Source organism: Solanum lycopersicum, chromosome 5 (genome assembly GCF_036512215.1).
Source record: "Solanum lycopersicum chromosome 5, SLM_r2.1".
NCBI classification, from domain to species: Eukaryota; Viridiplantae; Streptophyta; class Magnoliopsida; order Solanales; family Solanaceae; genus Solanum; species Solanum lycopersicum.
The window spans coordinates 61798976-61822493 of NC_090804.1; the positions used below are offsets into that span (position 1 = coordinate 61798976).

Below are 23518 nucleotides of genomic sequence, written 5' to 3' on the forward strand. Positions count from 1 at the left end.
GGTGCAAATTTTGTTTTGTTAACTTCAAAACCACCAAATCATATCTTTTAGAGTTGCTTAAATGTTTAAAAATGAGCTATCAATATTTTATTGCATAATATATAAACGTGTTTTTAATTTAGCTTAAGAAAATATTTATGTTTTTCAATTTTAAATATGTATAAATTAAATAAACTCTTAAAATTATATAAATTAAACAAATAGGTCTTAGTAAAAAAGAAAAAGGAAAAGAATATTGATATATTTTGCCTATTTCATTTGAACATCACTTTGCAAAGAATTTATAGTAATATTTTTAATCATAGGTATACTTGTTTATATTACTTTTTACTTATTTCTCTTTAATCAGTAATAATACTTCACTAATTAAATTAGAAAATCTAAAAACTTAGATATAATAAAAAATAATTCTTCAGACTTCAGGTATTTTAAGAAAAGATTAATTTATTATAATACTATAAATATTTGGAACATTAAGTAGTATATGCAAATGTAATTTAATTAAACTCAATTTTGGTACCCCTAGACGTAACACGAAGTATTAATTGACTCGGAAGTGGTCTCATACAAGCAATTAGCATAATCATGACATAAGAAATAGAAACTCATATGATCGGTGAACACATCTAAATGGAAATCAATTAAAAAGTGTCTCCATGTCATCAAGGAAAACACAACCCAAACAAACTCCAAATCATGTGACAATTTTTATCTTCATGAACTTTAAGTTGCCTTAATGTGTACACAATTACTCTACTATTCTGCCTCAAAACACACCAAAACTCAATTCTTAAAGCATCACAATATAAAATTAATCCACCGGAACCTTCTGATAATGTCATGATTGGGGCTGAAGTGAGCCAAGTCTTCAGATCTTGATAAGTCTTTTCACAAGCCTTATACCATTGAATTTTTACCTTCTCCTCAATCAAACTAATCAAAGGCAAAGAGATAGAGGAAAACCCTTCTATAGTAACCATCCAAATTTAAGAAACTTCGAATATCAGAAGGAGAAAGAGGTATAAGCAATTTCTTAACTACCTTATTCATATAAGGACCAACTTAAATACCTTCTCGTGAAATAATATGACTAAGGAATGCAACCAACGTTAGCCAAAACTCACACTTGCTTAAATTAGCAATCAAATGACCATCCTTGATAACTTGCAAGATAATTCTCAAATGATCGACATGATTATCCTTAGTTTGAGAATAAATCAAGATTTCATCAATGAATACGATCACAAACACATCTAAGTATTGCTTGAATATCTTGATCATCAAATCCTTAAAATATGCAAGAGCATTCATTAGTCTAAATTACATAACTAGGAATTTATAGTGACCATATCAAGTTTGAAAATACTTCTTCGGAATGTAAAACTTCCTCACATCAACTGATGAAAGCCTAATCAAATATCAATCTTGGAAAAAAGCTCGCACCCTAAAGTTGATTGAACAAGAAATCAATTTTAGGGATGGATATTCATTCTTTATCGTGATCTTGTTTAGTTTCCAATAATCAATGCACATTATAAGGGAACCATCTTTATTTTGAATAACCAAAGTTGGAGAACCCTATGGTGAAATAATCGGTCTAATGAAACCTTTATCGAAGATATCCTTTAAATGATCCTTCAATTCTTTTAGTTCTACCATATCCATTTTGTAAGAAGGAATAGAGATAGGTGGGTATCTAGAAAAAAAGGTCAATTCTAAACTTGATTTCTCTTCTAGGAGGAACACGAGGAAGATTATCTAGGAACACTTTAGAAAACTTATTAATAAAATGAAGTAACTCAAGAGGGGCTTTAGAATTCATACCCCTAGCCCATAGTAGATGATAATTACAACCCTTAGAAATCATCTTTCTAGCCTTAAAGGCACGAGATAAACTAATCTCTAGGAGTGGAAATACTTCTCTTCCACTATATGTATGGTTCATTCTTAGACTGAAACGTAACCACTCAAGTTCTATACTCAATAGAGGCTTAACAAGCATGAATCAAATTTATGTTAAGATAAACATCATAACTAATCATGTCTAACTCTACAAGATCAACTCGGTGGTTTTCTAAAAAATATAAACTAGGAAATTTCTAATAGACCCGTTTAAGAATAATAAAATCATCAAAAAGAGTACTGCCCGAGAAAAGTTTGAGTAATAGTTTTAAACAGACATCAAACTTTACAGCAACATTATAAGTCAGAAAATACAATGTATCCCCTACATCAAGAAATTCATGAACATCAAACTATATGATTCGTAACATACAAGTGACCATAAAACATGTTGTGGCGCTATCTTCCACCAGAACTAGATTAACCACCATGTTGAGTAGTGCAACTTGAAGAAGTAGAGTGAGTCTTCTATCGAATCACTCTATATTTACTGGGAGCTGTTAGACAATCCATTATTTTTTGCATAATCTTACCACTTGCAAATAAACCCTTGGTATCGGCTAAAAACTTCCCCATGTGAATCTTACCACATCTTGGTATGTTGGAAAAGTTTATCCACTAAAGGAATTCCCTAAATGCTTAGGTTTAGAAACCCTATCCTTGATGAAGTTAGACACAATAGCACTAACTGAAGATGAATTCGACCTAAATATTATTCTCGAAACTTGAATGACCACCATCACCAGATATCTGATATAATAGTCAACACTATCAGTTTAAGCTCATTTAGTCTCACTAGTATTCTTCTTAAGCTTTTTCATTTTTTTTATCTTGAGTCATCAACCATGATATGTACATATCCTTAATAAACATGTTTGTTCAACACTCTTTGGAAACCATTTTGGAAACACCAGAAAAAAACTCTCATGCAAAATCTAGAATCGATAACCATTGTCGAACAATTGAGTGAACTTTATAGCATAGTCCTTCATGATCATATTCCCTTTACTCAAACTAAAAAAATTCTTGCACTTTGTCCTCCCTCATTTCTACGAAAAAGAATCGATCAAGAAACACTCAATTGAAATTTTCCCAATCTAAAGGCCCCCATATCAATAGCTCCTTCATCATTCCATTGAGAAAATCATACTTAAGCAACCCCTTTCAAGATTATAAGGGGTAAAGTCCACCTTTTCAACCAGAGTGTCACCTATAATGTCCATAATCATTTAAATTTCTTCAATGAACTCATTTGGATTCTTTTTCATTTTCAAACCATGGAATTTCAGAGGATTTATCCTTGTGAAATCTGGAACCCTTATCATTAAAATACCCATATTTGGATTTACGAGAGCTAGAACCTATACATTAGTTTGAACAATCATGGTTTGGACCAACACTTGAAAAACATACCTAAAGATAATATGAGTGACTTGCTCGACAAAAAGGTCAACTAGAGCTTGTGGAGCTTTTAGATCCACATTCATGTTCCTTCTCACTAGGCTCTTCTTGAAGCATCATTCCAAAAACGCATAGAACATGAAATCTGAGGAAATGTTATAGAGTTAAAACTCTATCACACGACTTCAGAGTAACGAAAGAAGTGAAGTTTATTAAATGTCTCGTAGTTTCCTATTCATAAACATGGCATGCTTCACACTCATATAAAAAACTCTACTAAGCACGATTTATAAGACACCCTAAGAAACTTGAACCTTATGTTGTGAATACTAAGTTTTTCACGACCCATGACTACCCTATCAAGTCCTAAAAAATGAGTTTACGTTTCTAGAGCCTCACTTGTGCCTAAAAAGATTAATAATATGTTAATTAAGTGATTTAAAGTGTTCATTATTTACTTGAAGTTGATTGAAGGTCAAACGTCCAAGAACGTCCAGGACGTTTGAAAGTTAGCCTTTAGGTGTGCTAGTGTGTTCTAGTGTGTCTTGGTATGTTTTATGTAATTTTTGGTCCTCATATTGATAGGATAGGATACTAACATGTATATGATTGTATTTAGGGTCGAAACGTCCGGTCACGACAACCGAATGACCGCCCTAGGGGTCTTTGAGGAGGACCCAACCTTGGACCAACAAGCTGCCCAAGGCAGCAAGACGTTGTTCCTTGATAAAATAGATCCGCGTCGAGGAATAGCGTCTCCCATGACCAAAAGTTTCTACGCTTTGGGTACACAACGCAGACTCTACTTCCCCGAGAATTGATTCCAAAAATCACATGGGAACAGCTCCGCGTCGCGGACTTGTTCCCCGATGAAGATTTCGAAAATGAAAGTTAAGTTTGACATGCTTAAAGTGTAAATAAATATAGGGGTGTTTTAGGTAATTTGAGATGCGGTTAGAGACTGTTTCTAAGATCTGTTTAAATCCATTACCAAGTAAAAACACCAACAACCAATAAGAAAATCAAAAATCTCAAAAGCTCTCTTCTCTTCCTAATTCTCTCAAACCTCCATTGGAGGAAAGCTCAACCTCAAGCTAGAAGATGAATCTTTGAACGATTTCTTCTCCAATTTCATGGGTATTCAATCAATAAGGTTTAGTGATCCTTCATCATTAGTTATTCATTTATCTAAGGAGTTTCTCCAAAGGTTTTCAAAGAAGATTTCATGATGAAAATTGCAATTTTTCAATCTACCCACTGGTTCTTATTCAAATTGATTTCAAAAGTATGTTATTTATAAATTTATGATTATTTCAATCCATTTTCATGATGAACCCATGATCCTCCTAATTTCTCAAATTGGCCTAAATGTGGGTCTTGTGATCTTGATGATAGATGATTGGATTATGTTTAGATTGTAATGAACTTGTTAATTCAATATTCCTTTATGTCAATTGATTATGAATTTTTTGGAATTGATCAAGATGATCATTAAGTTGAAGATTTTATAAGTTCACCTATTTCTTCTAATTAGCTTAAAATGTACATTAAATTTTGATGATTGGTATGGTCCACTTATGGTAGCGTTGTTTACATTTTTGTACATGTTCATGTGTTATGATCATGGACTTGAAGGAATTAGATGCAAGATGAATTGATATGATGAATTCCATGTTTAGGAAGTTTAAGGATTTAGCCTTGATTCTAATATCATGTTCTAACTTCATTGATATTATGTGGAGTATGTGAATAGTGTTCAACACTAGTTGCATGATATAAGTGTGTGGATGATGTTAACTATATGTGATGATCATGTCAGAGTTGGATGTGGTCTAGATGGATAATGATGATGAATATCCTTGTAGCATGACCAACCTATACGAACAATATATGAATGTGTGAGCAAAGTATGTTAGAAGTCTTCTATCCTAACGATTGAATATGTTCTTTTCTCCTATGATGTAATGTGAGTTTGTGTAGTTATAGTCCTTATTAATCTATATGTGTGTATGACTTGAGACTTGAGGAATGTTGTACATGTGTTGTGATCTTTAGAGGATGACCTTCTCAAGTTTATGTTATAGCAATTATGTGATCATGTTGACCAATATACACACACACACTTCATGAATGACTATGAATAGGGTAGATTCACGATGATTAAGAAAAGAATAGTTATTCTATGCATCATTACCTATTTCTATGCATGTGAAGTATATGATTAATGAAGTTATAAACATGTGTGATTAGATTATCCTATCCTAACACATTTTGTATCCTTCATTTAATTTTGTGCATTACTTGAGGTTGGCCTCATTGTTTATTTTGGAACTTTAACCTTCATTGACATAGATCATGTGAGCATCATGAAATCCATTGTTTTACCACACACCGAAAAGAGGTGGAATCACCGGCTAAAGTGAACAAAAATATGCTAGCGTATATAGGGAATCGAACCTTGCTAGAACCCTATATTGGAAGTATAGGTTCAAAGACTAGGAGATATAAGAAGAACCATACCCGTCTAGATGGTTAGTCTCATCTCATGAGAATTAGAGTAACCTCTGCCTTCCCGAAAGAAGGAATCACGACGCATAACTCAAGAAACTCCTAATATCAGTTGGAGATGTGGGTCTAAGACAACTTTGAACTACTTATATCTTTTGGGTGTCATCTCTAATTCCTTCTCCAGATACTATGTTCCCTAAGAACCACAGATTCAATCCAAACTCACATTTAGAGAACTTGACATACATCTCTTTATCCTTCAAAGTCTCATGACTATTCTGAGCCAGATAATGATGACTTTAGTTTGTAACTAACTCTATTTTAGTGATGGACACAAGTTTGTTGAACTTGCTAGTGTTGTTGTGATGTTGACTTGACAAATTCTTTCATTTTTTTTAGATTTTTCTTGTAGTGGGACTGAATCTAGTATAATTGATATATAGTTGCAGCTTGTAAGTTCAACTATCAACTAGTGATGTGTGGTAACGAGTAAGTAAAGAACTTATTTATATAACTTACTTGATAGTTTTATATATTCTATTATGAAATGTAGATCATTTGTCTAAACAGTTGTTTTTCTCGTAGGTCCATCAATGTTTTATTATTTTCTTGGTTGCTATCTGCTAGAACTTGGAATCTATTGCAATGGAGGTTGCAAGTTGCAACAATGTTTTGTTGGTTTTCTAAATCTCTTTTGTTGCTGGAAGTTGTAATGAGCCAGATAATGATTACACCTTCAATGATTTTAATTACTTAAAATGATTTCTAAGAACCTATAAACCATCAAAGAACACAACTCATAACCTTGAATCCATAATCTAATTCAAGGAAAGTAAAGATCAAAGTCTAAAAACTTTAGAGTCAAGTCTAAAGATAAGAAGTAACACAGAAAAGTTTTTAAAGTCTTTCAAGAGTCTTCATTAAATGTTTTTAATTCATTTTAAGACGCAAGTTTCAAGTTAAAGTAAAAAGACAAAGTTAAAGTATTTTCTTCACAGATATAAGTGAACTTAGTATTCCCTAAGAATTAATTAAGACTCAAATTTTCAAGTTAAGTGAAGAATAGAGAGTTCATTTCATTTCTCAAAAGTTATAAGGGGACTAAGTACTCCCAAAAAGTCTACAAGCCTACATACGTCATCTTTACATCATTTAGGTTAATTTTAGCGGAAAATTTTGAACTTTTTGTTTACTTAGACTTCATAGTAAGAAACATTAAACTCGTATAAGACTATCTAGTCAGAATCTTTATATGAAATACCATCACGATGCGACTACTATAATAGTACGAATACTTACTTCGTTAAATGTATGAAATGTGTTCCTTTTGTTATTGACACGATCTAAAGAAGACTGCAAATTTGCTTGGGCTAAACACAACAGATTTGGTAATGTTTTGCACTTATTCAAAATGTATAAATGTGTGGGCTATTTCTGTATAATCTTGTAGATAGGTATGATATGTTCTAGTGACATATATAAAAAACTTTCATGGTTTGGTACTAGTGTTATATGGAAATGAATATGTAGATTGTCAATTCTGAATACTAACTACTTAAGGAGTGGTCAGTTATATCACATGTTCAACTAATGGGATTTAGTGTTGCATTTGAATTTGAGAAATCAACTAACTTTTTACTACCGATGCTTGGGTTAAGCATTATGTTTAAGAATGATTTTAGTGGTCGATATTTTGTAGGATCGTAGAGCATATAGGATGGAAATTGTTTCTTGAGGATTTTAAATGAGGCCAGATGATTTTATCTTAAGCTTCAAAGGAGTGGATTGTTAGTGGAAGGACAAACTTATGAATAAAGAAAGTTTCAATTTAAGCATACATGGGTGAAGGAAATTGTAGATTGCACTAAGAATGTGCGTATAAAACTGGGTTTGTCCCTTGAATTTGTTTGGTATAATGGAGTTTAAGGTGTCATGTAAAAGGAAAATATTCACTTCGAGGTGATGATAAGGGCTTGTTGAGCACGATGGTATACGAGTTAGTGATGGAATATTATTGAGATGTAACTACCTTATACAAATTGTTGGCTAATTAAATTTTGTATGATAAAATGACTTGTAAGTATCTAAGGTTGTGATTTCCTATTATTTAGTGAGTAACATGGTTGTATGAAAATTTTTGAGAGATGTTCGGGTACCGCTCGAATAGAATTTAAAGGAGATAGAGTCATAATTAAAGAAGATAAAAATTGTGGAATATGTAGCTTTCAGAAATAAGTGAGAGCAGGAATATTTTATTTGATTGCAAGGACTTAAAAAATATCTTAGAAGGGGTTGAAAATTGGGTTCAGGAACACGTGGTTTTATCTATTTTGTTTTCTACAATTATAGTGTCATAGGATCATTAGATTGGTTAAAAGCTATTCGATAAAACTTAAGAAATGAGTATACATAAGTTTAACTTGAGCGGGATGATCAGTTCTGTTGTAGTGTTGAATTTAGTAATGAGTATGGTTGGATTTTTTGTGAAGGATATGGTAAGTTTTATGGAGAGGTGATCAATGATAAGCTAAGGTACAAAAATTCGTAAAAATCTTCAAAGTATAAGAAAATGTAGATAGATAAGGGTGTCGGGTCATACAATTTGATTTATAATTTAAAATTTTCAACATAGGCCTGCATTCCTGGTGATATGTTTTGTCAAGGTTTGAATTTGTAAGGTAATAAATGATTGATTGTATCAGGTATCGATCATTTGGAAGGACTTACATATGATTGGACTCGTAAATTTTGTTACTTTTTATTGTTCAAGAATATAAGAAAGGGCTTCCCTCAGAGTTTTGATTTAGAGTGTGCAGTAAAATGTCATGGATTGTAGGTAAAAAGTTTAAAGCGTGCTTGAGAAACAAGAGTATAATATATTGAAGGGTCCAAATAATTTGAGAAAACTGAAGGAATAAAACCTTTTGTATAAATCCTTCTGGAATAGTCGAAGGTTGTATTGATTTTTTCCTATTATTTTAGATATGTGTACAAGATGTGAACCATTTCGGAACAGAATTACAAAGAGTTTATCATCAACTTTTTTAAATATTTGAGTTTTACGTTAACAAATAATGAGGTATCTGATGGTTTAGAATGGTAGCTAAAACATGGTATGTGGAAGTAGTGTGAAATTGACTTTTGCTGTGATTTAATAGTTTCATCTCAATGGAAAGGTACTATCAAATTTTAAATATTATTATTAGTCATATTTGGGACTCGTAATTGTCATGAAATGTTTAAATAGAAAGGGAGATAGCCATAGTTTGAACATATATTTTCTAAGAATATTGATACTAATAATGGTTTTAGTGCAATGTAGATGATGAATGTGGTTATGATGTTTTATAAATATTAAGATTGTTGATTTTAGTGGATATGGGGTTTGATAAATCAAGTTTGTGTGCAATTATAATAGGGATTAAATTGGTGATTGTGGATAGCTAGAAAATCTAAGAGATAGAGTCAAATTTATGAAAATGTTTCATATAGGAACTATGGAAGGAGTATCTAGAGTTATTAGACCTTAGTTATCTACATTTATATGTGACCAACTACTTCATTTTAGGCATGATTTAGAGTATGATTCACTTTCTCCGTCCGTGTTTTTTTTATTCTATGGATGAGCCCTATTAGAGATTGAGTGTACCAATTCTGTGATTGTCCTCCTAATAGGGTCACTTCCTTGGTTAAACTTTTTCATTTCAGTCATGGAAGATTTAGTGTTGTTTGGGATAATTGAAGCATACTAGTGATTCTACGCACAATAATTTGCTTATGAGAATTCATAGGAGAGCTACTCTGAATATTTATAGTTGTACGATAGACTTAAGATTTATCTCATCATCGGTATCATGTTTTGGCTATATGTGATTGAATTTTACAACAATTGTGTCTAGTTTTGTGATTCTTATGATTCGTCAGTAATAGCTACTAATCAAACATATTGACAATGTTGGTAGAGGTTTTATTTGCTTGGGTGTATTACTTGATGGTGGGTACTTGATCATTTTCTCCTTTGTATAGGATGAATTCGGTTTTCGTTGAAGATTAATTGATGTCTAAATATCGTATTTTTATAGCTTAAGATCGATGAGATATTATGTTGTGAAGATGTAATTTCTAACATATCTCAGATGGTTTGTTCAGGTTCACTCTTGATTGTAACCAATCTTGATTCGGGATTTTAGCATGGTTAGGTTAGAAAACATTTGTCCTTATGGTTGTGTCAAGGTCTAGTTGTAGAATTTGTTAGTTCAAGAGTTCACTTGAGAATAGTTTTGTTGTTAGTCGAGCTTGCATAGAAAAATAATTCTCATCAAAGTATTGAGATGTCCCTATTTTAGTCATTTTATAGGAGGAGGTGTAGATCTGCAGTTGGTTAATTTGATAAGTTTGAGATAAGACATTCAGTACAATTATTTTGAAGGAATCACTGAGACATGCGGCACCGTTTCTGACACTCACCTTCTTTTGATTGTTCGACGACGAACGATGGGTAAATTGGTATCTAATGTAACGATCCATTTTGTCATTTTTAGTATTAGAACTTTGTATTTCATAAAATACTTTCCGATAGATTCTAAATTTGGACTATTTATAACTTTACTTATACAATTAATGGGTAAATTTGGACTATTTATAACTTTACTTATACAATTAATGGGGTAATTTTAATAAAATATTTAGTTGGTGGATAAAGAAAATAACATTATAATTTATAGTGGTTCACTTTCACACTTTTATAATTACTCATATATAACAAGTAGGGTAATAATAACCTGTAGAAGAAAGTATATAAAATATTAGCCGTTTGACCCTAATTTTTCGGTGAAAATACGAGGATGACCCAATTTGCATTGGGTAAAAACCTTTAATCTCTCTTGAATATTGTTACTCATGGATATATAAGGTTATATTATTCTCATAAGTCTGCCTGAATCGTGGTAACTAAAGCATACATATATTGATATTATATTATACTAGAATTAAATTTCAAGTATCTTCATGAGGAAGGTGATGATCCTCCTGATCCAACTATATTTCGACAATTAGTTGGGAGTTTAAATTACCTTACTGTTACTCTACTTGATATCTCTTTTGCACTTCCACAAGTTAGTCAATTTATGGAAGCTCCCCTGACCACTTGGTAGATGTTCATCACATTATTCAGTGCATTCTAGGAACATTTACTCATGGATTGTTATTTCGAACTGGTTTCCCTATTCGTCTTAATATTCTTAGTGATTTTGATTGTGCAAGATATCCTGATACTCATTATTCAGTCTCAGGTTGGTTTATGTTTCTTGGAAAGTCATTTATAAATTGAAAGAGTAAAAAGAAAGATCGTGTGTAAAAATCTTCAACAGAGATTGAATATTTATCCATGTATATTCCCAGGTTGTAGGTTTCGTGGATTACTTAATGGGATTGGATTTCCTCGAACTGATTCTAGTCCGCTCAACCATGACTATACATGTGTTGTTCAGATTTCTATGAATATAGATTTTTATGAGAGGACCGACTTTTTATGAGAGGACCAAACACCTCAAAGTGGATTCTCATTATAAACAAGAAATTGTAGATAAAGGAGTCATTATTCTTTCACAGTTTACCAGTGATCTTCAAATAGCTGATTCGTTTACAAAATCCATGGAACCGCAACACCATTAGTTTCTAGTAGGCAAATTTATGCTTATTAATCCACCAACGTTAATTTATGAGGGATGTTAGCATTATGGACAACTAAATGATTGTATATATTAAAGTAATTATATAATGATATATATTAGCATGATCATATATATTTGTTGTAGAATCTAAGGAATAACTATTGTGATAGAACAATTTATTTGGAGGGATAGCACCACATATTTAGAGGAATTCAATAGAAGATTTGTAGAGATAGAATAGTTGATCATTAGGGATAGGACTCATGTATCTTTAGGTATGTGTAATCGTTATTTTCTCCAAAAGATTAAAGTTTGTTTGTTGTGAATAGGAGCTTTTGTTGTGTCAATGATAGCTAGATTTGAGCTTCTCCATATGACTGATGCAAACATAAAATTTCACCGGGATGCAGGGCTTAAATCTAGAGAAATGTATTAGTCTTCAAATGGTTGATTATTCCTTGGGAGATTGCAAAAAAAAACTCATTAAGTTAAATTTGTATCGTTGAGGGTTTTCTATGTGTTAATGTGAAGTCTCTTGAACATCTGAATCTTGAGGGTTCCCAAAGATTAGAGAAATCCCTAGAAAACCTTGGAAGAATAAAGTCGGAGTTAGAGATATAGTTGAAACGAATTGTCAAAAGGGAAATACCCTCATTTATTATTCAACACCGAGCTCATCTTACAAAGCTAGATTTTTCAGTCATGAAAAAACATGTAGCTCTTCAAAATGTTGACTATGTAGAAAGAGTTAAACGGAAATTGATTTAAGATGAAAAGAGAGGAACTTGAAATATTGAAAACATGAATAATTTGGAACTTGAAAATTCCTCTTCTGATTTAGTGAAAAGACATTTGTCCCTCATCGTGGTGGAAAAGAAGAATAGGAGTGTTTAAATATTGAAACACTCATATTAATTGTTAAAAGGGTTTGAAAGAGGGACCCCCTCGCACCATAGTCGCCGTCGCTCGCTCGACTTGGCTTTGTCTTTAGAAAATGATCGAGAGATTACTTTTTGTACAACTTTTGTTTTAATTAATTAGTTAATTATTTATTTAACTAAACAAATTAAATTAAATGTCCTAAAAAATTTCAATTAATTAGTTAATTAACTGAAACATTTCAATTAATCAGTTAATTGACCGAACTCGGATCCACGCGTGAACAAATTTATTTTAATTGTTTCCTGTTTTATTTGAATTTTCTGCTGTTGGAAGTGGTTGATATGAAAGGGTTCAAATTTCAGGAACATCCGTGAACGCTTGAAAGATTTAAAATTTCATGAATTGTCGTGTCGACTCTGAAAGGGTTGCAAACTTTCAGAACCAGTTCCTCTTGTGTATAAATAGACTAGGTAAATTACCTTTGCTTTGCACGAGATTGAACTTTTTTTTTATGTTTACATATGATCATTTGGTAATATTCATATTTTCAATACATACATAATATTGTCAAGAACATTTTATCTTATGGCAACATTCCTCTGAAATCTTGAAGTGCTGGTTTTTTTAATTTTAGTTTTTGTTATACAAAAAATACGAGTCATAGATAGATTTTAAGTATGCATAAGAAGTGTAAGAATATCTCCTTGTAAATAGTTGGTCAGATGCAATAAAAAAATTTAAATTCAAAGAAGTTATAAAGATCAATGTCAGAGGTTTCTAAAAAGACAAAAAAAAAACGTGGAACAATAAGAATCCCAAGTAAAGTTGAACACCACGTCCATATAAGATCACAGATAACTAAATTCAAATGGACGACGTTGTACTCTATTCTTATGAGCCTCCATCAATCTCTTTTTTATTATTGTATGCCATATTTTGTTATAAACAATTTATGAGTCACATATAGATTTTAAGTATAAAAAAGAAGAGTAAGAAAATCTCTGTGAAAAATGTTTGTTAGATGTAATGAATTTTTTTAAATATCAAGAGGTTATAAAGAACAACATCAGACTTTATTAAAAAAAGTGACTAGAAAACGTCAAATAACAAAACTCCTAAGTAAAGTAGAACATTACGTCCCTACAAGATCATAATTAACTAAATTAAAATAGACGACCTTGGAGTCATTTCTTTTGAACCTCCTCTCACGGGAATACAAACTGATGAGTATCACTCGTAGGGGAGTCAACACCAGATGTAGAACTAAAGGGTGAATCTTCCTATATGGGACGTCAACACCTCCCAATGTCAAGTTCACTTGGTGCTAAACTAAGTTCCTTTTCAAAATGTCTAATGTCCTTTATTAATCACCAAAGCTTATTGTAGGTCATAAGGTCTAACCCTTGTATAAACATCATAATCATCATCATAGCTCAATAAGAATTGCATGAGTATAATACTTTCATTACAATTCACATACGTGAGGTTAGCACATTAACATTCTGTTATCATAATAAGGGACATTGGTAAATCTTTCACCATCCTTATACCATTTACATCTTAAGCTAACACCTCAAAAACCATAGTTAAGACATTTCAATTAAACATCATACCATCCAATCAATCCTAATACAAGGAATAATCTAATACAACATCATGACTTAATCACAATTAACCATAATTTGAAGTAAAAGATAGTGATCATAAGACTAATCAAGTCTCATTCATAATTCATCATCAAAGTCTTACCATAACCATCAATTCAACCCAATTTGGGTATACATCATTGTAAGTCAATAACAAACATAATAAAAAGGCTAGAAGAATCACTACATCATTATTCAATAGTAGATGAATGCTTAAGACAAGATACTTAGGTCAATTAGAAACATACTTCACAACCTAGATCATCTTCTCAAGAACTAGCATAAAAGGATACAAATCACCTAATTCATCCATTAATAGAGTAACAAAATCATATAGTAGTAATTCAACCAATAACCAAGTCAATTGAACTAATACAACCTAATTCATATCAAGATAAAAAACTTAGGGTTAAGGGTTAAGGGTAATCTTCTACAAACTATACCAAACCATCAAGATGTATCATAATTAGTTTAGAATAATTCTTAATATATTCACATTATCCTAAGGAAAATATAAAACAATCCACTCATAACATTAATTTCGAGATTGGGAAAGACCCACATGAAAGCTCAACTTTTGAAAATACTTTGAAGGAACCCTTTGAGGAAAGAGGTCTCAAAGGTGAACTAGATACCATAACTTAATGTTTGATGAAGAATTGATGGTTTAAACTTCTATTTACATCCCCGAAAACCCTCCCCTATCTTGGTCTTCAATGGTATCTTCCTATAGAGACAGAAAGAAAAGAGAAGGAAGAGAATTTGTTTATTAGTTGTGAGAGTTTTGTGTTAGTCTTAATTAGGTTAGGGCTTTATATAGGTTGTCAATCAAGATAATTAAACTTATCTAACCCCTAATTAAACTATTAACAAATCCAACTAATTAAATAACCAAAGTGAAAACGTGCAACAATTTACAGTGTCATAGACGACACCACAATCGATGGATCGTGGGTCAATCGACGGACCTACCCCCTTCCGTGTTGTACATCCTTATTCTTGGTCAGAAACTGTGAACACAAGTCCCAATAACTACATGGCTAAGTGTTGGTCGATGGATGGCATCGATGCCCCATCAATCCACACACGCTTAGTAATGCCCTCTCATGGGTGAACATTGCTCAGGTAGTGTTTGACTCCACTTGTAAGGGTCCTCCTCAAGGTCACTTTGTTGGTCCTGAGGAGTAGTACCCCAAAATTTTCGACCATGAATCAACTTAAACATATGTTAGAAAGCCTTCCTACAATTTTCATCTATTTCAGACTCCTAAATCTAGTGAAATAAGTTAAGGCACTCTAGTACCTCCTTAAACTAGTTTTCGGACATCCTAAATGTTCTTGAACGTTTGGTTTCTAGAATTCCTAAATGACTTATATTCATAAAAATAGACCTTAAAACAGTGTTTATACCTTATGAAACTTATGTTAGGCTATAGAGCACGTCTTGGATTTTTGAAGTTTTACTGTTCCCTTGTCCTCGAGGAATATCACTATGTTGCAATGCATGCCACAAGTGGAGAGAAGACCACAATGATTAAATTTTGGAAAACAAAGTTTTATATTATGGTGGTTGAATTCAACTGATGAAAAGTGTGATATTCGAGATGTAGATGTATTAGGCTAAAGTGTTCCTCCTACCGAAGAAAGTGGTCTAATTTCTCACAAGTATTTGTCATTCTTTCTTATGGAAAGGGATTACTAAAAGAGCTTTGATTAATTAGTAAACCATATGTAGGCAAAAATCTTTTGGTGTCCTGGGTTTGTTAAACTACAACCTATGAAACAAGGAAGCAATATGTAAACTCTTGTGGGTTGTGGATGCAAAGAAAGAAAACTTATTGGTTCATCGGATTAACAACTTCTACATCAAGGACAGATCTCTTGATAAGGAAACAATTTCTAAACAAGAATGATGGCTTCTTAGAAATATCCTTGAGGATTTTAAATGGTTAACGAATACAAATATGGTTGATGATCTACAAAATTATTCACAACAAGGGGCCCTACGTATAAACTAAATGTACATGTTGTTTCAACCACGATTCCCAAAACGTCGTTAGAAGTTCCTCACACTTTCAAAAGGTATGTTGCCAAGACATCAACTTATATTATGGCTCAACGTCTATCAAAGACATTCAACAGTTCAAAGATTAAGAAAATTGAGTAGAATTGTTTCACTAGTTATGTAATGTGTAATACATTGTCAAAAAAATTACGCAGTCATTTTCTTTTCGAGTGTGGATATTCTACAAGGGTATGAGTTTCGCTCTCGACATAGATGAAAATTCATAGAGAAATAGGAAGCAGGGAAGATGAACTACAATGGATATGTAATAGAGCGCATAGAAGTGGACAAGTCGCAAGATTATTATGTTTGGTTATATTCAACAAGTGTCTATGATATTTGCAGTTAAATGTATTTAAGGAGATTCTTACAACAATGAACTTTCTGCCAAGAGATTGAATGAAATTTTCCTCCAATTCCATATTAGAGGGCATTTCCTACCGAACTGGCAACCAATTCTTGATCAATTAAATGCTTATATGTGTCTAGAATAGTTTATAATTATTTTGTATAGGTATATAGGTAATCTCTTGAGTAATAGTTCTGGAGTCCAAAACAAACTAGTGGTGTACATTTGCTATTTTGTTGAATAAAAGTTTCTACAGTTTGGCATAAAAAAATGAAACACCTTCAAAATAATAGATTCATCATATCTAATCTTTTCCATGGGTTCCATAATCCTTTCATGTGTAACAAATATGATTCCCATAAAATATGTATCGACTACCTTCAGTTGAACAACGTCACAATTAAGAATAAGTATATCATTCCATAATTGACAACATGTTGAACTAGCTTCAAGGTGCCACTAGCTTCCTTATGATTAATCTTATTTATAATATCATCAGTTGAAGGTTGAAGAGTGTCATTTCAAAGCCAGCTTTTAAAAATCCGTATGGTCTAATCTGACTTGATTGTGACACAAGACATTGTATATTGGGTCAACTTTTGGGAATTGTACTCTTTGTTAAAAATATTTGTACTAGTGACTTCTAGGTCTTGGATATTAAATTTCTATAATATCCCTTATATAGATTGTGACTTTTTCGACAAGTTGTCACTCTTTCTGAAGGGTTTGAGTTTTCGATGAGTTGTGACTTTTTCAAAGAGTTGTGACTTCTTCGACGAGTTACGACTTTCCCAATAAGTTGCAACTTTTTGAAAAGGTCATGAATTTTTAGATAAAACCCAAAAAAAGACTGTTCATACCCTTTGTTGAGTATATATAGAGGGGTTTCCTCTTATTTTTCAAACACAATTTTTTTGATCTTCTACTCTTCTTCTTCTTGCATTATAAAAAAGAATTTTTTTTTGCTTAATATATAAAATTGTGTGTAATGCTACAATATGTGAAGTTAACATAACGTAGCCTAAATTCGTTTTTTAGTTAAAAATTTCTCTTGTGATAAAATATATGTTTCTAAATATCTTTTCTAAAATATAAAGAAGTGTCACTTTTTTTTTGCTCGAGACAAAAGAATGACTTTATTTATCAATGCTACTTATGTGATCTAGACTCTGATGAAAGTTTTGTTCAATATAGTTATTACTAGATAAACATTGCCCTTTTGGTTTTTTTATTTATGATTTCTCATATTTCATTTTAAGACTAAGAAAGGTTCATATGACTACTTATAACGCCAATTTATGTTTCTATTAGTTTAATTTTTATTATTTATTTCATAGTTAATTTTAAAACATAAAAATTTTCATTAATGAATTTATATTTGGGTAGATATTTGTATTTAAATAAAATATGTCAAAAATGTATTATCAAGTTAGCAAGATCATCTAACTTCAAAATATATTATTTCAAAATTTTCAGAGTTTTTTTCCAAAACATCTCGTTAAATGACAAGAAAAATACAAAATAAATATTGTGTGTACAGTAATATTAGTGAAATACGACTTATGACATTATTGAACTTCATCAAGTTGAAATAAATCTATACATTATTGAATTTAACTAATAAAATTTTGCATTGACCATCCTCATAGGCGATGCACCTACTTTGCATTCAAATTATTTTTTTGGGCTTTAAAAGGTTGGGCCTTGGATGTTCATTTTTCCCTTATTTTTATTCAACTTAGACCAGATATAGGTGGTGTATTTTACCCAATAAAATGGTCAAATGAGTCTTATTAGGGGATTCACATACTTGTTCCTTTGGGTGGTCGATCAATAAGGTAAAGTCAGTGATGCACCTACTTGTCACCTACTACCTTAGTGTATTCAAGCAAGCACCTCGATATTTTATAGCATTTATAGACCATAATAATTTTAACTTAACTCAAAACTTATAGACATTATATAAATTTCAAATCTAAATTAAAATATCACCTTAAGATTTGAAGTTTAGATACTTCAATCGACATCAACGTAATCGTCTCACATCAAAATCTATGGGTAGTTCACTTTAAACATATTCTATTGTCATTAGTCGCATAGGAAAACGAGTTCATAACCATACTACAAGGAAATATATGACTGTCGTATAAATAGAATAGGTATACGTAGAATACATCATTACATCCTCCCCCTTATGATCATTCATCCTCGACTGATGGTTGAAGTTGATAGTTTGGTTCACCTTGGAATTTCATTTCGAGATTTGCGAGGGTTCCCATTATAAACAGGACTTGTCTAAAATCCATTTACTAACCTAAAGCATGTATAGACGAGTCTAGCATGAAGTCTCAATAAATATGGTTCATAAAATAATAATATGACAAATTAAACCCCTTTATTGACAGTGTAATTGATAGAATATGCACAATTATAACTCATATAAATAAGGACTCTAATATACCTAAATATAAGACATGAATATGAAATATCAAATGAAAAAATTATAGTAGGATATATGATCATATAAGGGGACCACATGATCTCAGATCCTTATGTTGATGTTTAGGATGAGGAGGAATATTTAGGATCTCTAACATCTTCTATTCCAAGTATCTTATGTTACATAATAGGCAGACCCCATCCCTCGCCCCTTTAAGTAGATACCAATTTTTTATTTACACTTCAACTAAGCTTTATTCATTTCAGACACCTTATTTCATATCCCGCTATGCCATTTTGACACTTTTTGCTGACATGTCATAGAGAGTGTAATAAACTCATCCGGGACGCGTGAAAACATTTGTGAAATTGTTTTTATTTTATTTTTTCACCTTCTTCCTCATTTTTCAGTGATGATCACCCAAAACTTAAACTCCTTTGTGGAGAAAATTTTTTTATAATGCTTTAGATAAAAAATGAATTTGAACACATTTGACTCATAATATAATGATATAATAAAAATTAAAAGAAGAAATGTGAAAACCCCTGCTACATTGAAGAAGAAGAAAAATGGAAAGTCACAAATTCATGAATAATCTCAAAATAGATTTGAGTAGGGATATGTGTTGGTTTGTTATTATAATTGAGAAGTTAATGTAGGGTTTAGGGTGTGTAAAGGCAGGGAAGATGTTGGGTGAGTGGGCAGAGAGTGGAGAAAACACAAGGGTTGGGGTTTGTGGGGTGGAGAAGATGATTTGAGTGGGGTTGGGTTATTTCATTTTTAAATTTTTGTGGGCGAATATACCACATTTTATTCACTCATTGGTCACTTCTTTTTTGAAATAAAAAATCATTATTTGATAATTATTTTCTTACATATATTCCAGTGTCTTCATTTAATTCGTTATTTTGACACATCATCTACGAGTGTATTAAAAACACTGTATATATTTTATTGATAGTTCAAAAAGTGTCAAAATGACACAATGGACTATGACATGGGGTGTCTAAAGTGAACAAACCCCACTTAAGGTGGTGTATAAGTGAAATTTGGTGCAAACTTTAAGGGTCTACCTATGGATCCACCTATATTGTATTCCTCCCACAATACTTCAATGAAGGTTACACATTTTTAACTTATCTTCCGGGCCTTAACAATCAATAATAACCATAGTATCTCCCAAAATCATTTTATATGTAATGGACAAAAAAAATCATAAGCCTAACTAATCGGGGCACTACTTTCCCTTCTCTTTTATCTCCTGATGCTTTTCAGAGGCAAGTCTTATAAGAACGCATAGTTGTTAATATAAACTCTAAAGTGTTATGTTGCACCTTCTAATAAGGCATTATGCTAAGTTATTTATCTATGATTGTCATAAAATTTACATACATGCCCCACCTTTTCTGGTCAAAGGCATCACTACATCATGATACGACCAAACATTTTTCCAAAATTTTAAAAACTCAAGTCAATAAGCACATTAGGGCATAGAATAATCTTTAAAAAGTAACATTAAGTATGACACACTAGCAGACTAGCATAAAGGGAGCACATAATACACCGACATTAAGTTATAGAAGTATGTGGTGTACACACGATGCATGCGATGCATGAGTACTAAAGCTGCGAAATAGAATATGTAAGGAAGTAGACTATAAGACATGTGTCTACATAAAAGAAAATGAACTACAAAACACAAATATAATTGAGCAAGTGTATTATATTGCATGGATAGGTGGACTAATATGCAATGAGTACACATATGAAATATGAGCAAGTGAGCACATTACACATGGGAAGAAAAGCTATAAGGCATGTAATGCTCAAGCATGTAGGCTATGAGGCATTTAAAACATATAGAGGTGGTTGTATGATCAATTATTTTGCAGTACCAAAACAATATGAAAATCTGACATGCGGAAAGTAGCTAGTGCAATAAATAACATGTAGGGAAAAGGTCCTATAAAAACATATAACTTTAAACAAGGGTAATCTAGAGTGTAAAATACTTAAATGGAAATATTCTATGATATTAGGTAACCTGTAAGAAGGTAATACACAAAGGTAAAACATCATACAATTAAATTATAGAAAATGCATAATGTATAAGTCTATAACAAACCATCTTTAGAAACTAGGAGATATTCTATAGAACTACGCTACCATAATAAGTGTAAACACACTCTCTTAAGAGTTAAGTCATGGGTGGGATACTTTTGCTCATATAACTTACTCACCTCAAAACACATACAATTGATTTCCCCATATTCTCTATTCAATATCCTAAGTATCCTTATGGGTGTTCTTCTATTGGGAGTTTGCTTCCATCTAGGTTATTATAAATACTATAGTTAAGATAGAATATAATCCTCAATAGTTCATCCTTTGTTTTAGGAGGCCGAGGTCAACTTTGCCTTCATTACAGTATTTTGTCATATCACACTCAACGTCTAGTGCCTTTTGAAGGTCATAATAGAAAATAGTGTAGCTTTAATGTACCAAACATGAAATCTAGTAACATTTAAATGCCAGGTACCCAAAAAGTGATATCATAATTCATAAAATCTTAGAGCTAGCACCTTTAGTCTTAACTAGATAGGTTTAGCTAACATATTTTTTTTAAAACAAGTGAGGGTGGTCTCACTCTGTTCCCATGCAAGATAGCAAGTATAATAATAAATAACATATGATCAATTTTTTTCATGTCCCTTAACAGGACTATGACTGATGAATTACTAGTAGAAAATATTAGTTTAATCCCGTACGATATCTATACATCTGAATAATGCTCTACTTTTCTTTTGTACTAATGATATAGATGAACTAGGTCCATGTATCTTCTATCTAAGTAAACTTTTTATTTCCCTATTTGTATTGTTGTTATGAAGACTAAATATCAAGACTTGAATCAGTACTAAAATGACTTCTTTGTCAAACAAAGGTTCACAAAGTTGTTCCAGGGTGCGCCATTATAATTCGTTAGAATTCAAGAGTTGATACCTTTTTATCGTCTCATCACTTAGTAACCTCTCTTTCATAATAACCTATCTCACTCCTATATAACACCCTCACATGCCCCTAGTCCTATGTTTAAGGAATTTGACAGATCCCATCTCTAATGAGAAGCTCTACGTAAATATTCGGCCTTGTAATTCAACCTTCATTGTCACATGCTTCCTATCTAACAAGTACCTTTTAATCAAAACTAGTAGTTTCATGTACCATATCTCGCCCAGGGTGCAGACACCTCTTGAATCATGATCAGTCTAGCAATGGTTGAATCAGTCTAACTTAATAGCCATTATCTCTGAATACATATTAGTTTGAACGGGTATGTACAACCTAACTAATCAGTATTTAGGTCTAGCCAAATTTTTTTTATCCTTACCCTTTAGAAATATACTAATCCTCCTAACAAAAACATAGGTCATAATATGAACTAACAAATATATAATTTACATATATTGGCATACTTGTCTCTATGTTTTTAACCATGAAAAGAATACAAATGTTATTAATTCTTATTCAGGGTTGTTGCCACATACCATATAAAAATCAAATATAAACATATTTGGGATGGTATATGGTGAGAATTTTGTACTTGTCATCTAATTAGGGGTATGTCTAACACTTTTGCAATGATACATCAACCTATCAGATTGTTCCACTGACTTCTTCCGATTAAAAGAAAGTTGTTCAACAACATCAATTTCGAGAACATGTGCAATGCTTAAAATTCTATGTATATCATAGACTAAGAGCAATTCTCTTCTATAAAAATAGATCCTATAGATATGGAGGAAATATAGAACTCAAGAGTTGGATACACCCTCCTAAGAATATGTGCTTAAAAATGCTACAACTCATATATGTAACTAGGTAGACCATCAATTTTAAGCATAAGGATTACCATATTATATCTTTCACAATTGAACAAACATGATACAAATGGTAAAAATGCAACTTAAAATTCATATAACATTTTACCTTTAGCTACCTTGTGGAGTGGGACGGTCTAATAAAAGAGCTCAATGTAGTCTAAATTTTGATAACTTTAGATCCTTTTTTGTAGGTTGCATGTTGAAATTTTAGCTACTATTAACGTTAAGCATCGTAAGCATAATATAAATAGCATGATCAGGTGCAAGTGAAAATTTATTTCTTAACTTCGCTCTATCGCATAATTTTTTTAATGAAGGAATGTAACATTTTTAAATATACAAGTATCCCCCTAAATATAAATGTGGCGCGCAACATATTCATAAGTAAGGCTGTAATAGACACGACTTTGTAGGCTCTTTAAGACGAATTGCTCTAATACAACTTTTGTCACCCCTAACCCTAGTTGAGACAGACAAGTACTATATGAATACATTCTTATGAGTGACGTATGATGAGGAGGTAAACTACTTCTATGTAGATGTATTTACTAATGAAAAACTTCATATACAACACATATTTACTAGCTGAAGGGATACATGTGACAAGTGAAACTATGAACACCAATGATTGCTCTACAATGTCTACAAAGCCTCTATTGGGATTCTTGATTGTACAACTATGAAATACACATAATAATGACTCGGAAAAGCCTAGAATCAACCGGAGCTCACTAATAACCATCGCGTATAAGGTGGTTCTATTGGGGAG

At 31.9% G+C, this 23518-nt stretch overlaps 1 long non-coding RNA gene across 1 annotated transcript; it reads left to right on the forward strand.

Moving 5' to 3' along the window:
- Nucleotides 1-4325: 4325 nt before the first annotated feature.
- LOC109120332 (uncharacterized) lies at nt 4326-6583 on the forward strand. The gene is made up of 2 exons (XR_002027793.3): nt 4326-4456; nt 6397-6583. It is a non-coding gene; the product is annotated as an uncharacterized lncRNA (long non-coding RNA).
- The last annotated feature ends 16935 nt before the right edge of the window (nt 6584-23518 follow it).